Here is a 12,447-nt window from a genome sequence, read left to right as displayed (position 1 = left end):
GCGGAAAGCAGAGAACGCCCGGTCTGGACCGGGCCTTTCGGGCGCGCGACGATCACAACGAGGCGATAGGAAAGATGAGTGCTGACCAAAAAAAGACAAGCAGCACGCAGTAAGAAAGGGGGGGCGGGGAAGCAAACGGCGATACTAGCGAAGCGCGAGTGCGCGCCAGGCGGGAAACACCCGAAGAGTGCAGCTGCCGTGCGCCGAGCTGCTCACAATTCGCGGCCGCCGGCAGATCACGCGTGATGCGATATGACGAGGGCCGGCCACAACGCGTCGCGCGTAAACACACGCCTACCACGCTGGGCTGCCAGCGGGACGCTCCGGTCTGGATCGCTGCTGCCTGCCGTCGCGTGGAACTGCGCTGCCCGACCACCGCGCACGGATTGAGCGTGAAAGCATTCGATTAAAAAAAAAAAAAAAAGAACGTGGAGGACGCTTAAACTTCCCCTTTTACGAGTGGAACCGTGCGGAACGCGACGGCGTTCAAAGATCCCCGACTGCATAGGCGCCGAATACAAGGGGGGGGGGGGGGGGGGGGGACTCTGCGCGGAGGTACCAATTAAAAATTATTTCTAAAAGTAGGGATAGCCTATGCGTAGCGAATGAATATGTTGCTGTATGCTCACCACGTTTAAAATTGCCTTGCGTGCTTTTTTGACCATGAAAAAAAAAAAAAAAGATCCTATAGACTTCAGTGACCCCTTCGGCAGAGTGTTTTATCAATGGCGTGAAATGCACGTGAATGTTGTGTGTCTTAGTACTGCTTCTCTTTCCAGTCAGCACTGCTAACGACTCATGAACAAAAAGCTTTTCTAATAATTTAGAACATTTATTAAGGATGCAGACATCATCATTTGCATGCAAAGGTCATAAATATATACACGGTGTCCCAATTAACTGTCGTGCACCAAGATTTAAAAAAAAAGAGCAATGCGTTACTCGAAGAAAACCTAGTGGATATTGTTTACAGTACAATGGAGTAGCTGCTTTTCGTTACTGAGATTTAATTAGATCATTGTAATCTATTATCTAACTTGAGACATACTATCCTAATTGACAAAGTTTCACTGAGGCATTTGAAGGCACAGCCAAGGGACATCTAACTACGGTACTTTCAGCGACTTACTAACTGAATGCAATTTTTTTTTATTGATAACTAAACCCTATGAAATATGGAGAATATGTACCACGTGACTGCGCACCCACCCACATCATAAACCAGCGTCCTCGAACATGCTCCCTCTGAGTTAGCCAGGACGAAATAAAGGAAATAAAGGAAAACATCGTGATCGAGCTAGTGCCTTATCTGCCGCGTTCCGGCCGAAACACGTCGCATTTGGTGTTAGTTGGAAACAAGCTGTGACAGCTGTTGTCTTCGCGTAGATAAAGTGCACAGATGGTATTTCTCTTTCTTATTTTTGCCACAAAGCCTATCATGACAAAAGCGAACATACAAGATCAGTGCAAATGTTTAAGAGTGCGTTTTGTTTCGTCCCAGCAGTGGCGTAGGAACCAGGGGGGCCGGGGGGCAGTGGGCCCTGGGTGCAATGGGCCAGCGGGGGGGGGGGGGTTGTCATAGACGTCTGAAGACACCCCTCTTTCCGGGGGCTACACCCACCCGGAGGGGGGTGACAGAAGGCCTATGGGCCCCGGGTGCCAGACGACCTGGCTACGCCACTGCGTCCCAGTATCCATGTTCTCTCTAATAAGCAAAAGGTAAACATGATCCTTGCCTTGGGATCAGCAAATGGCAACAAGGGAAGGCCGCATATTATATATATATATATATATATATATATATATATATATATATATATATATATATATATATATATATATAATATATATATATAATATATATATATATATATATATATATCATCATCATCAGCCTAGTTACGCCCACTGCAGGGCAAAGGCCTCTCCCATACTTCAACTACCCCGGTCATGTACTAATTGTGGCCATGTTGTCCCTGCAAACGTCTTAATTTCATCCGCCCACCTAACTTTCTGCCGCCCCCTGCTACGCTTCCCTTCCCTTGGAATCCAGTCCGTAACCCTTAATGACCATCGGTTATCTTCCCTCCTCATTACATGTCCTGCCCATGCCCATTTCTTTTTCTTGATTTCAACTAAGACGTCGTTTACCCGCGTTTGTTGCCTCACCCAATCTGCTCTTTTCTTATCCCTTAACGTTACACCCATCATTCTTCTTTCCATAGCTCGTTGCGTCGTCCTCAATTTCAGCAGAACCCTTTTCGTAAGCCTCCAGGTTTCTGCCCCATATGTGAGTACTGGTAACACACAGCTGTTATACACTTTCCTTTTGAGGGATAGTGGCAACCTGCTGTCCATGATTTGAGAATGCCTGCCAAACGCACCCCAGCCCATTCTTATTCTTCTGGTTATTTCAGTCTCATGACTCGGATCCGTGGTCACTACCTGCCCTAAGTAGATGTATTCCCTTACCACTTCCAGTGCTTCGCTACCTATCGTAAACTGCTGTTCTCTTCCGAGACTGTTAAACAATACTTTAGTTTTCTGCAGATTAATTTTCAGAACCACCCTTCTGCTTTGCCTCTCCAGGTCAGTGAGCATGCATTGCAATTGGTCTCCTGAGTTACTAAGCAAGGCAATATCATCAGCGAATCGCAAGTTACTAAGGTATTCTCCATCAACTTTTATCCCCAATTCTTCCCACTCCAGGTCTCTGAATACCTCCTGTAAACATGCTGTGAATAGCATTGGAGAGATCGTACCTCCCTGCCTGACGCCTTTCTTTATTGAGATTTTGTTGCTTTCTTTGTGGAGGACTACGGTGGCTGTGGAGCCGCTATAGATATCTTCCAGTATTTTTACATATGGCTCATCTACACCCTGATTCCGTAATGCCTCCATGACTGCTGAGGTTTCGACTGAATCAAACGCTTTCTCGTAATCAATGAAAGCTATATATAAGGGTTGCTAATATTCTGCACATTTCTCTATCCCTTGATTGATAGTGTGAATATGGTCTATTGTTGAGTAGCCTTTACGGAATCCTGCCTGGTCCTTTGGTAGACAGAAGTCTAAGGTGTCCCTGATTCTATTTGCGATTACCTTAGTAAATACTTTGTAGGCAACGGACAGTAAGCTGATCGGTCTAATTTTTCAAGTCTTTGGCGTCCCCTTTCTTATGGATTAGGATTATGTTAGCGTTCTTCCAAGATTCCGGTACGCTCGAGGTTATGAGGCATTGCGTATACAGGGTGGCCAGTTTCTCTAGAACAATCTGACCACCATCCTTCAACAAATATGCTGTTACCTGATCCTCCCCAGCTGCCTTCCCCCTTTGCATAGCTCCTAAGGCTTTCTTTACTTCTTCTGGCGTTACCTGTGGGATTTCGAATTCCTCTAGGCTATCCTCTCTTCCACTATCGTCGTGGGTGCCATCATATATATATATCAGTCATCAAAGTGTGGCGGTAGACCAAACGCATCGACTATCATCCTAAATTATGAACACCTGAGACAAAGCGGCAGCTTCAAGAAACAGCGGCGGAGGACTTCCATCTTTTGAGCCATAGCCTACGCACGGATGATCTAGCATTAATGGCCTCACACCCTCATGCTAGCGTGCGGGACGTGGCCGCACCGGTACCAATTTCCATGTCGTCAGTTTGGAGGATTCTAAACGACGGCCTTTCACCTGTACCACTTTAACCACCACCAATGCTTGGAATATGGGGACCTGTAGAATCGTCTACATTTCTCGAATTGGGCTACATCATGCGCACAGATGAAGCCAATTTTCACAGAAACGCCTAGGTAAATTTGCATAATGGACATTACTGGAGGGACTCCAATCCACGCTGCGTGAAGCGCAATCGGCACCAGTACCAGCGGTCGCTGAATGTGTGGTTAGGAATTTACGCTGATGTAGTCGGGCCCATCTTCTTCGATCACACTGAGTGGACAGCGTTACATGAACGAAATCCTTGAACTAGTGGTTGATGAATTTCTCAGCGAAGTTCCGCTGTCACGTCTTCCACTTCTGTCGTATCAAGATGGGGCACCTGTACACAGCAGCAGACGAGCACGAAACTAGCTGGATGCGACTTTTCATGCGCGATAGATTGGAAGGCACGGACCTGTAAATTGGCCGGCTAGGTGACCTAACCTCTCTCCACTGGATTTCTTTCTTTGGGGTTATGTGAAAGATCGTGCTTACATGATCGAGACGGACGTCAGACTAGCTCGAATACAAGGATAACAGACATCTGCCACAGCATTCCGGCGTCGGTCATCAAGAAAGCCACTGAAGATTTGATAAAACGGACACAGCCCTGCACAGCTGCAAGTCCCCCCCCCCCCCCCCCCCCTGAAGAAATGAAGAGTGCGAAAAGTTTTTCAGAGCACGCAACGTAGCATGCAATGCAAGGTGGGCAAAGGAAAACAATCACTCGGCCTTTCGTTCCTCGCGACGCACAATGCAAACCTATTGGTCACAATATCCAAGGCGCAGAAGCCACTCGAACCGAGACAGCGCGATAACTCGCGTGTGCTCAGGTGTGGTCGCGTATCAATAACGCCGGGTGAAGGGAAGGACAGCGCGCGCACGGGGGTGTCGACCGCCGCCAGCGACCCCGATAGCGTGCGACCGGCGCCAATGGCGGCGTCTTGGCGAAACCCTTGCCGCGTGTTTACCGACAACGCCAGCGGCGCTCTGGGTCGAAGGGAGGGCGAACGCTGTTTACGCGAGCGGCCTCCCCCAGGGACGCACTTGCATTCCGCTGCGATGCGACCTTGCCTCGTAACGACGAAAGCTGCTGCGGGCAGTAATGAATGAACGGGAGCGGCCACCTCGGCACAACTCGTTATGCGTGCTGTCACGCTGGAAGGGTCGAGGGAGGTCGCTTTCGCTTGTCACTCGTTGCCGCCTCACGACCAGAAAAACGCGAGCTCGTAGTACACGATTTAAGAAAGCACCCGTGGGCGAAAAGGCGAGCACTCAGCAGTGACCAACGTACAAGGTTAGCTTCAAGCCTGAAGCTAACCTTGCGCACCGATCGGTCCCCGAATTTCGGCTCGTTTGGCAGCTCCTTCACGAATGGCAACGGGGTCGGTGGCGAAGCGTCTCGCGACAGAGCTATTCCGAGTGGGTCTTGGCAAGAGACGGGGGAAGGGCGACGTGACGCGATGCAGAAGCGAAGCCCCCCGGACGCTCTCCTGCAGCAACCACTGGCACGCCCTGGCACGTCGACGGCTAATGACTGAATAAGTGCACTGTTTACGCACGTTCCTGCAAGGCGGCTAGCAGAAACAGTTACTGCGCTGCACTTCTCCCACTTGACAACAACACCCAAGAACCTCTATCGCGCTTTGAGAAGCTGTCGTTCAGACGTCTGCGACCAGAAATTATATTATGGGGTTTTTACGTGCCAAAACCACGATCTGATTATAAAGCACACCGTAGTTGGGGGACTCTGGAAATTTGGACCCCCTGGGGTTCCTTAACGTGCACCTAAACCTAAGTACACGAGTGCTTTCGCGTTGCGCCCCCATCGAAAGGCGGCTGCCGTGGCCGGGATAGCGTATGCGATCAGAGGCGGTGGCAGGCGCTGCACGGGGTTCCCAACGCATTGTTTGGTGAAGTGGCGCTCGAAGTACCGGCTGGCTTCCGCGTACGGGTAACGCACGGTGGTAAGGGCGAGCACTCCCCACGATGCCGCAAATAACCACCTCCCAATGCATGCTCAACGCATTCTTCAATAGTAAGCGGGGTTGGTTCTTCATAAATTTGTCTCGTTATCCATTAATAGCAAACATTCCAGCAGCGCAATTTCTGGCATATGCGTGTCAGACTGTGTTTCTAAGTGCTAGTTATAAAGAGCACGAAGGACGCTTAACGATTTTTATCCACAAATTTCTGCTTTATCGGTGCCCATAGTGCTAATTAAATTTGCAGTGTTGCAATCTCACCGCTGACACGAGTTGTTGCAATCGGTTTGCAAGCCCCAAGGGTAGCGTTGGCCTGGGGCACAACTGGAAGCATCCGAAGGTCCTGGCAAAGCATGAGTCGACTGGTAACAGAACAACTTGTTTATTCTAGCATCGCAAAGGAGCCGGCGGTCAGGTCGACCGAAGTGGGGAGACGGGAGAGCACGCTACTCGACGGAAGAAATCGGAGCCTCTCTCTTGGCGTCCGGGGGCAGCTGCTTTTATACTCTCGCAGTTGAGGGCAAGAAGGAACGTCTCGTCAGAGGCGCACGTGACGCGGGGCACGGACATGCTGAGAGACACGTTGAGACGAGTAGGTGACGCATCCGCAGGGCCGGCGCCGATCAGACCTCCTCGCTTCACAGTTGGGGGAGCTCCTCTCCCCGGCTGCCGCGCTTTGACAAGCGTGGGCACCAACATGCACACACACACGCACACACGAAGACACGTGGCATTGGAACATGCCTGGACGCGCTTGGCGGGGAGGCGTAGCGGCGGCGCCGAACGGGCCCAAAATGTCCGCCGCTTTGAACGAAGCCCCGGCGTCCGCTGCATCCGCGCCGGCTATACCGCGCGTCGTAGGCGAAACGTAACAGCAGACAAAATGGAGCTAGCACAGAAGCCCAGGCGCCTCCCTCGTTCGCTTGCTTCGCGGCTTAGACAAACACCGTCGATTTCACGAGCTGGAGAGTTACGCTTGCGCGTAAAAGCTCCCACAAGGCTGTCGGCATTCGGCGCACCTCGACAGGATGAACCACTCAATTAGCAGTAATTGTGTGTGTGTGTTGGTAGGGTCTTCTGCTCTTAGAAAAAAAAAATTGATTGCTCCTAAATTTACGACAATGAATGCAGATAAAGCGTAATAAACGAAGTTGCAAGAACGTCTGAAGCCACAAGCGTGAAGATCAGGCAAATCCATGTAATTCCCATCATTGCCACGCTGGCTGAGCGATTCGAGCGCCATGATCGTTCCCTCTAGTAATTACTGAAGGATAAACTACGATTGACCCGCCGTGGTTGCTCAGTGGCTATGGTGTTGGGCTGCTGAGCACGAGGTCGCGGGATCGAATCCCGGCCACGGCGGCCGCATTTCGATGGGGGCGAAATGCGAAAAACACCCGTGTGCTTAGATTTAGGTGCACGTTAAAGAACTCCAGGTGGTCAGAATTTCCGGAGTCCTCCACTACGGCGTGCCTCATAATCAGAAAGTGGTTTTGGCACGTAAAACCCCAAATATTATTATTATTAAACTACGATTGATCCGCCTTGAGCCGCCGTCGGCAGCAGTTCTTGCCGCTGCGGCGCTGTCGTTTCTACTGGCCGGATCAAGTTTCGTAACACTGATAATGACACCGGGCTACGTGGAGATGATGGGCAACTGGCACAATGCTTACGCATACTTTGACTACTCCCAGAGGAGTTTCTGCGTGAATTTTAAAGCGAAGCTTTCCCCGTCTCTTCTCCCGATTTTCCGAGCGCTGTTGTGGTCTTGCTAGCGCACGCCCCTGGGTTTCAATGGCAACACCAGCAGTCGGGGCTGGCTTCCGCGCATCGCTTTGGGGCCACAATACGTACGAGGAGGTGCGTGGAATCTGGAAAGGAGGTGTCAGCGCTGACGTCCGCAAATGCCACTCTATAGAGAGTTTTAGTTTAGGGGACGCAAGCGGCTTGCGTACGCAAGAACTAGGGGCGACGGTACTGCGCATGCGCAGACCGCTACGTCTACTTGCGTCCTTGGGTTGTTTGGCAGGATGCGTTGTTGGGCAAGTTGGTTCATTGTAATAGGAAACATTGGTTGCGCTTTCTAGACAATCACATGTAAGAAGACAGGACAGGCGCAAACTAACAACTGAGGTTTATTCCAGAAAAAACACTTATATATCAGACCATACCAGCGCAGGCGCATCAGGGTATCAGCAGCGTAACAGAAGAACAACCCAAAATCACAAAAAACCAAAGGCGTGGCTCACTTAAACATACTATCAAGAAAAACGTGCCTCCCTATTGTAAAGTATGACTGATGTGTCACTGATGCATGCTTGTCCCTTCTTTTTGATATAATATGACTCAATAAGTTCAGGGTTGTTTGGCCGGCCGAAAACATCGCTGCCCCTAAGTGGTCACGTTACCCACGTGACTCTCGCGGTGTAGAACTTACGAGTAGCTAGTGGGTAGATAATCTAATAGATCTTTCGCCAAGTGTCGACAGACGTCGTTTTTATATATATTAGAGAGGTTTAGCGTGTCCGGTATTCGGATAAACGCCGTTGGGGCGGAGCGATAAACGGGAGCGGCCTGCATGGTGCAGCCACCTGGCGGCGCAAAGCTCAAACGGATAAAAGCAGCTAATATTGCTGTAACCAAGTCTATTCTACTTCGCTGCTGGTGTAAATTTTTGGCACTGGCGTAATTGTGTTGCTGCCAAAAATTTATACCCGCAGCAAAGTAAAATACACTTGGTTACTGCAATATTAGCTGTTTGTCTGTTTGAGCTTTACGCCACCAGGTGGCTGCACCATGCAGGACGCTCTTGTTCATCGCTCCGCCCCAACGCCCCAGCCTGAGTTTACCCGAATACCAGACACTCTAAACCTCTCTATTAACTGCTTTTAATAAGAATAGTTTTATGTGCTTTACTTCATAGGCTTGATTTCATGTTTTAAAGAATGATAACGCAGCAAAGATCAGATGTTGATGGCGCTGCGAGCGCATGCGACCTCACTTCGGCTTGCGTTTGGGGCCGCTAACCTATAACGTGTTTCTGCTTGCGTACGCAAACGCACCCAATCGCTAGAGGCCCCAACGCCTTGCGTCCCCTAAACTAAATAAAAAAAACTCTCTTATTCTAAGATCGGATATGTTGTCGGGTTTAGAAGTTAACCAAAGATCAGTGGGTTTGGGAGCCCACGGCAAAACCACAAATAACGCAGTGAACGAGGACATCGGTCTGGCCTCGTTTGAAGTCAGATAAATGCAGAGCAAAATAGTTTTGAAGCAAGACAAGAATGAGGATCAAAACAAATGGGCGGCCAAAGTGCACAAATATCTGTATGTAAAAAGAGTGGACACGGAATGGAGTCAAGAAAGTTGGCAACCAAGTACAGGGTAATTGAAAGTGCAGACAGACAACCAGGAGCAATCAGAAAGTCAGAGAAACAGAGGCAGCGAATTCGATGCAAAGACTGGAAACGAAAAAGACCAAGAAGATTTACAAGAATGAGAAGAAATTAGAAGGGAATATTTGTACAATAACATAAATGGAAGTGCCTTACTATTTAAGGCTCGAGTTGGTTGTCTAAGGACAAAAACATAGCACTGCAAATATTCGCATTTAGGTGATTCATGTGTATGCTGCAGCAAAAATCTGGAAATCACTCAGCACATACTAACGAAGAGTTTCACTCAGCCAGACCAGCACGTAACGTACAACTTCCAAAAGTGCTTGGCTTTAAAGTAGACAAGTATCAACCGGTCAGCGGCCGATATAAGCAAGAGAAGTTTAAAGTATTGATGGAAAACAAGCAGGGAACAGATTGATACGACTGGATCCATTACAGGCATAGGCAGTGATGCAAGGCAGGTAGAGACCATTAAAGAGATGTATACAAGAATGCTATAAGCAAAAGCATCGATAGCATACCCGAGTAACTCAAGCAGGCTAGGCGACGATTCGTCTCTGCCCCGTTTCAAAGGGGATGCCAACAAATCATCATCGTCGTCACCATGCCCACCCAGCCGCCGCGGTAGCGTTCCACAGTTTGTGCGCATACGGCACGTGCTGTGCTTGCTTTCCGATGCGACAAAAAAGCGGGTGCTGGGTTGTTGTAGCTGTTGCGTTTCGCCTGCGACGCTCGGTTTTGCCGGCGCGACTGCGGCGGGGCGGCAGACATTTTGGCCCGTTCGGCGTCGCCGCAACGCTCCCCGCCGGGCGTGGTCTGTTGCGTTTCGCCTGCGACGCACGGTTTTGCCGGCGCGACTGCGGCGGGGCGGCAGACATTTTGGCCCGTTCGGCGTCGCCGCAACGCTCCCCGCCAGGCGTTTCCAGGCGTTTCCAGGCATGTTCCGATGCCACGTGTCTTCATGTGCGTGTGTGAGTGTATGTGCCATTGTGCCCGAACCAGGCGATGCGACAGCAGGGGTCACCCTCTCCTTCCAGTCATTGTGCCCGAACCAGGCGATGCGACAGCAGGGGGTCACCCTCTCCTTCCAGTCTTTGTGCCCGACCGGCGGCAGTGTGCGTCACCTTAGCCCATTGTACAATCACGTGCTCGTCTATTGAGGGGTTCCTTCTTGCCCTCAACTGCGAGAGTATAAAAACAGCTGCCCCCGGACGCCAAAAAGGAGGGCTCCGATTTCTTCTGTTGAGTAAAGTGCTCTCCCGTCTCTCTACTTCGGTCAACCTGACCGCCAACTCTTTGCGATGTTAAAATAAACAAGTTGTTTTGTTGTTACCAGTCGACTCATGCTTTGCCGGGACCTTCGGATGCTTCCAGTTGTACCCCAGGCCGCCAGGCCAACGCTACCCTTGGGGCTTGCGACCCAGGTACAACCACGGGCGTCAGTGCCGAGTTCCCAACAACCGATGCCATCGGTGGGATCCAAACATAGCGTAAACATTACAATCGTCCGTAGCCTGAAGAGAGCGCTTGCAGCTGGCGTCGCTGCCGCGTCCGTATGTCAAACGTCCGAAGGCTCCTTTCCAATAGTCGAACGACCAAGAGCATTCCCCTCGCTGACTAGCCGTTGTTGAGGAAATGTTCTTCTGTACACTTCTGCCACGATGCGATGTGCCATGTGAGGCAACGATAATGCTCAACCACCTCAGTGATCATGAACAACCCTTCGTGTTATGTGGACAACGCAGATTAACAGCAGTGGTTCACGCAAGGTAACGTGTAACATCAACTCGCCACATTTACATTTACTTTGTGCTCAAAACGATATGTTTTATGGATTAAAATAAACTCTTGGTGATAGGCTGCAATCCGAGAACAGAACAAATTAAGGAGGTGCTCCATGATGGAAACTTGGTCAGTGGAGAGGATATGACCAACGTTCTTAATGATTACTTCGTTTTCAGAGACTTTAACGACAGATCAACCGCTGCTTGCCGAACTCTGGGTCCAGAAACTACAAACGTTTTTCTTAGCAGGTACTATTGAACCAGAAACAGTATTCCTTGCCTTAAGAAACAGTCGCAGCTGCGACGCCGATGGCATGCACATAAAACCAGTGAAATATGTTATTGATCAGATTAGTCCTCCACTAACACACATTCAATCTGTATTTCGACAGGGGTTCTTCCTTAGAAAATGCAAACGGCACGCGTAGAAGCTCTCTACAAAAAGGGGAACAAGCATAACGTTGCAAATTATCAACCGATATCTATTCTCCCCGTATTTTCTAAAAGTTTCGAAAAAGTTATTTTTAGTCGCTTATCCTGTTTTTGCACCAAATATGTCCTGAGAAAATCACAATATGGCTTCCAAAAACATAAGCCTACAGAACTCGCCCTACTGGATCGAAAAGAATACATCCTACAACAGTGTGAAAAAAAAAATTTAGTCGGAATTTTTGTGGATTTCACACAAGCCATTTCACTACATTCACCACGGCATTGCATTTGAAAAATTAAACCATTACGGCATTCGCGGGCTCCCATTCGTGTTACTTCAAAGCTATCTGGCGCATATATGTTTAATTTGTTTCTATAAATGATTTCGTATCAAATAAGAAGAAGATAATTTCAGGTGTACTACAGGGGAACAATCTTGGTCCTTTATTGTTCACTTCATATATTAATGACATAGTCCATATCTCCCCAGAGGTTAAGTTTATTATCTATGCAGATGACACGAGCATATTTATCACCTCAGCATCAGATCTTATTCTTTCTAGTAAAGAATTTAGACAACTGGACAAGTAACAATAAGTTAAAAATATATTCAACTAAAACAAAAGCCGTAGTTTCTCATTTGAAAGGTCAACAAATTACTTTCCAGAATAACCTTGTATTTCCAGTAACCTTGTATTTAGAATTACTGAGAATACAGAAGAAAATACTGAGGCTGACAGACAACGCTATAGTTCTAGCACCTAGCGAACCACTATTTAACAAATATGGCATAATCAAAGTGATTGACCTATATCAACACAGACTACTATGAGAGTACTGTGTTAGCTACAAACGCTCAAACTTTTTGTTCATGGAGATGGCGAATCTTTGCTTAAAGGAAAAGGCCTATGAAACAAGAAATACAGAAATGTGGAACGTTCCTTACTTTCCTACTAATTATGGGTTTCAGATGCTTCGATGTACTCTTCCGTGAATTCTAAATAATTACACTAGCAAAGGTATAGATGTGTCTCATTTAAGTGTCGCAGAATTAGCGGATCTTTTTGTTGTATAAGCTTAGCAGCAATTTAAGTGCAGAAAATTGCAGCAGTTTTCTTTGTATAAGCTAT

General features: G+C 48.6%; 1 protein-coding gene across 2 annotated transcripts in view; it reads right to left on the bottom strand.

Annotated features, from left to right (window-relative positions):
* Rim2 (replication in mitochondria 2) overlaps positions 1-12,447 on the bottom strand; it is an 84,619-nt gene that overhangs the window by 37,684 nt on the left and 34,488 nt on the right. The gene's annotated exons all lie outside the window — the stretch shown is intronic.

This window comes from Dermacentor variabilis, chromosome 3 (genome assembly GCF_050947875.1).
Source record: "Dermacentor variabilis isolate Ectoservices chromosome 3, ASM5094787v1, whole genome shotgun sequence".
Classification (NCBI taxonomy): domain Eukaryota; kingdom Metazoa; phylum Arthropoda; class Arachnida; order Ixodida; family Ixodidae; genus Dermacentor; species Dermacentor variabilis.
The sequence above is the reverse complement of the archived record's forward strand: the minus strand, read 5'-3'. Positions and strand labels throughout refer to the sequence as shown.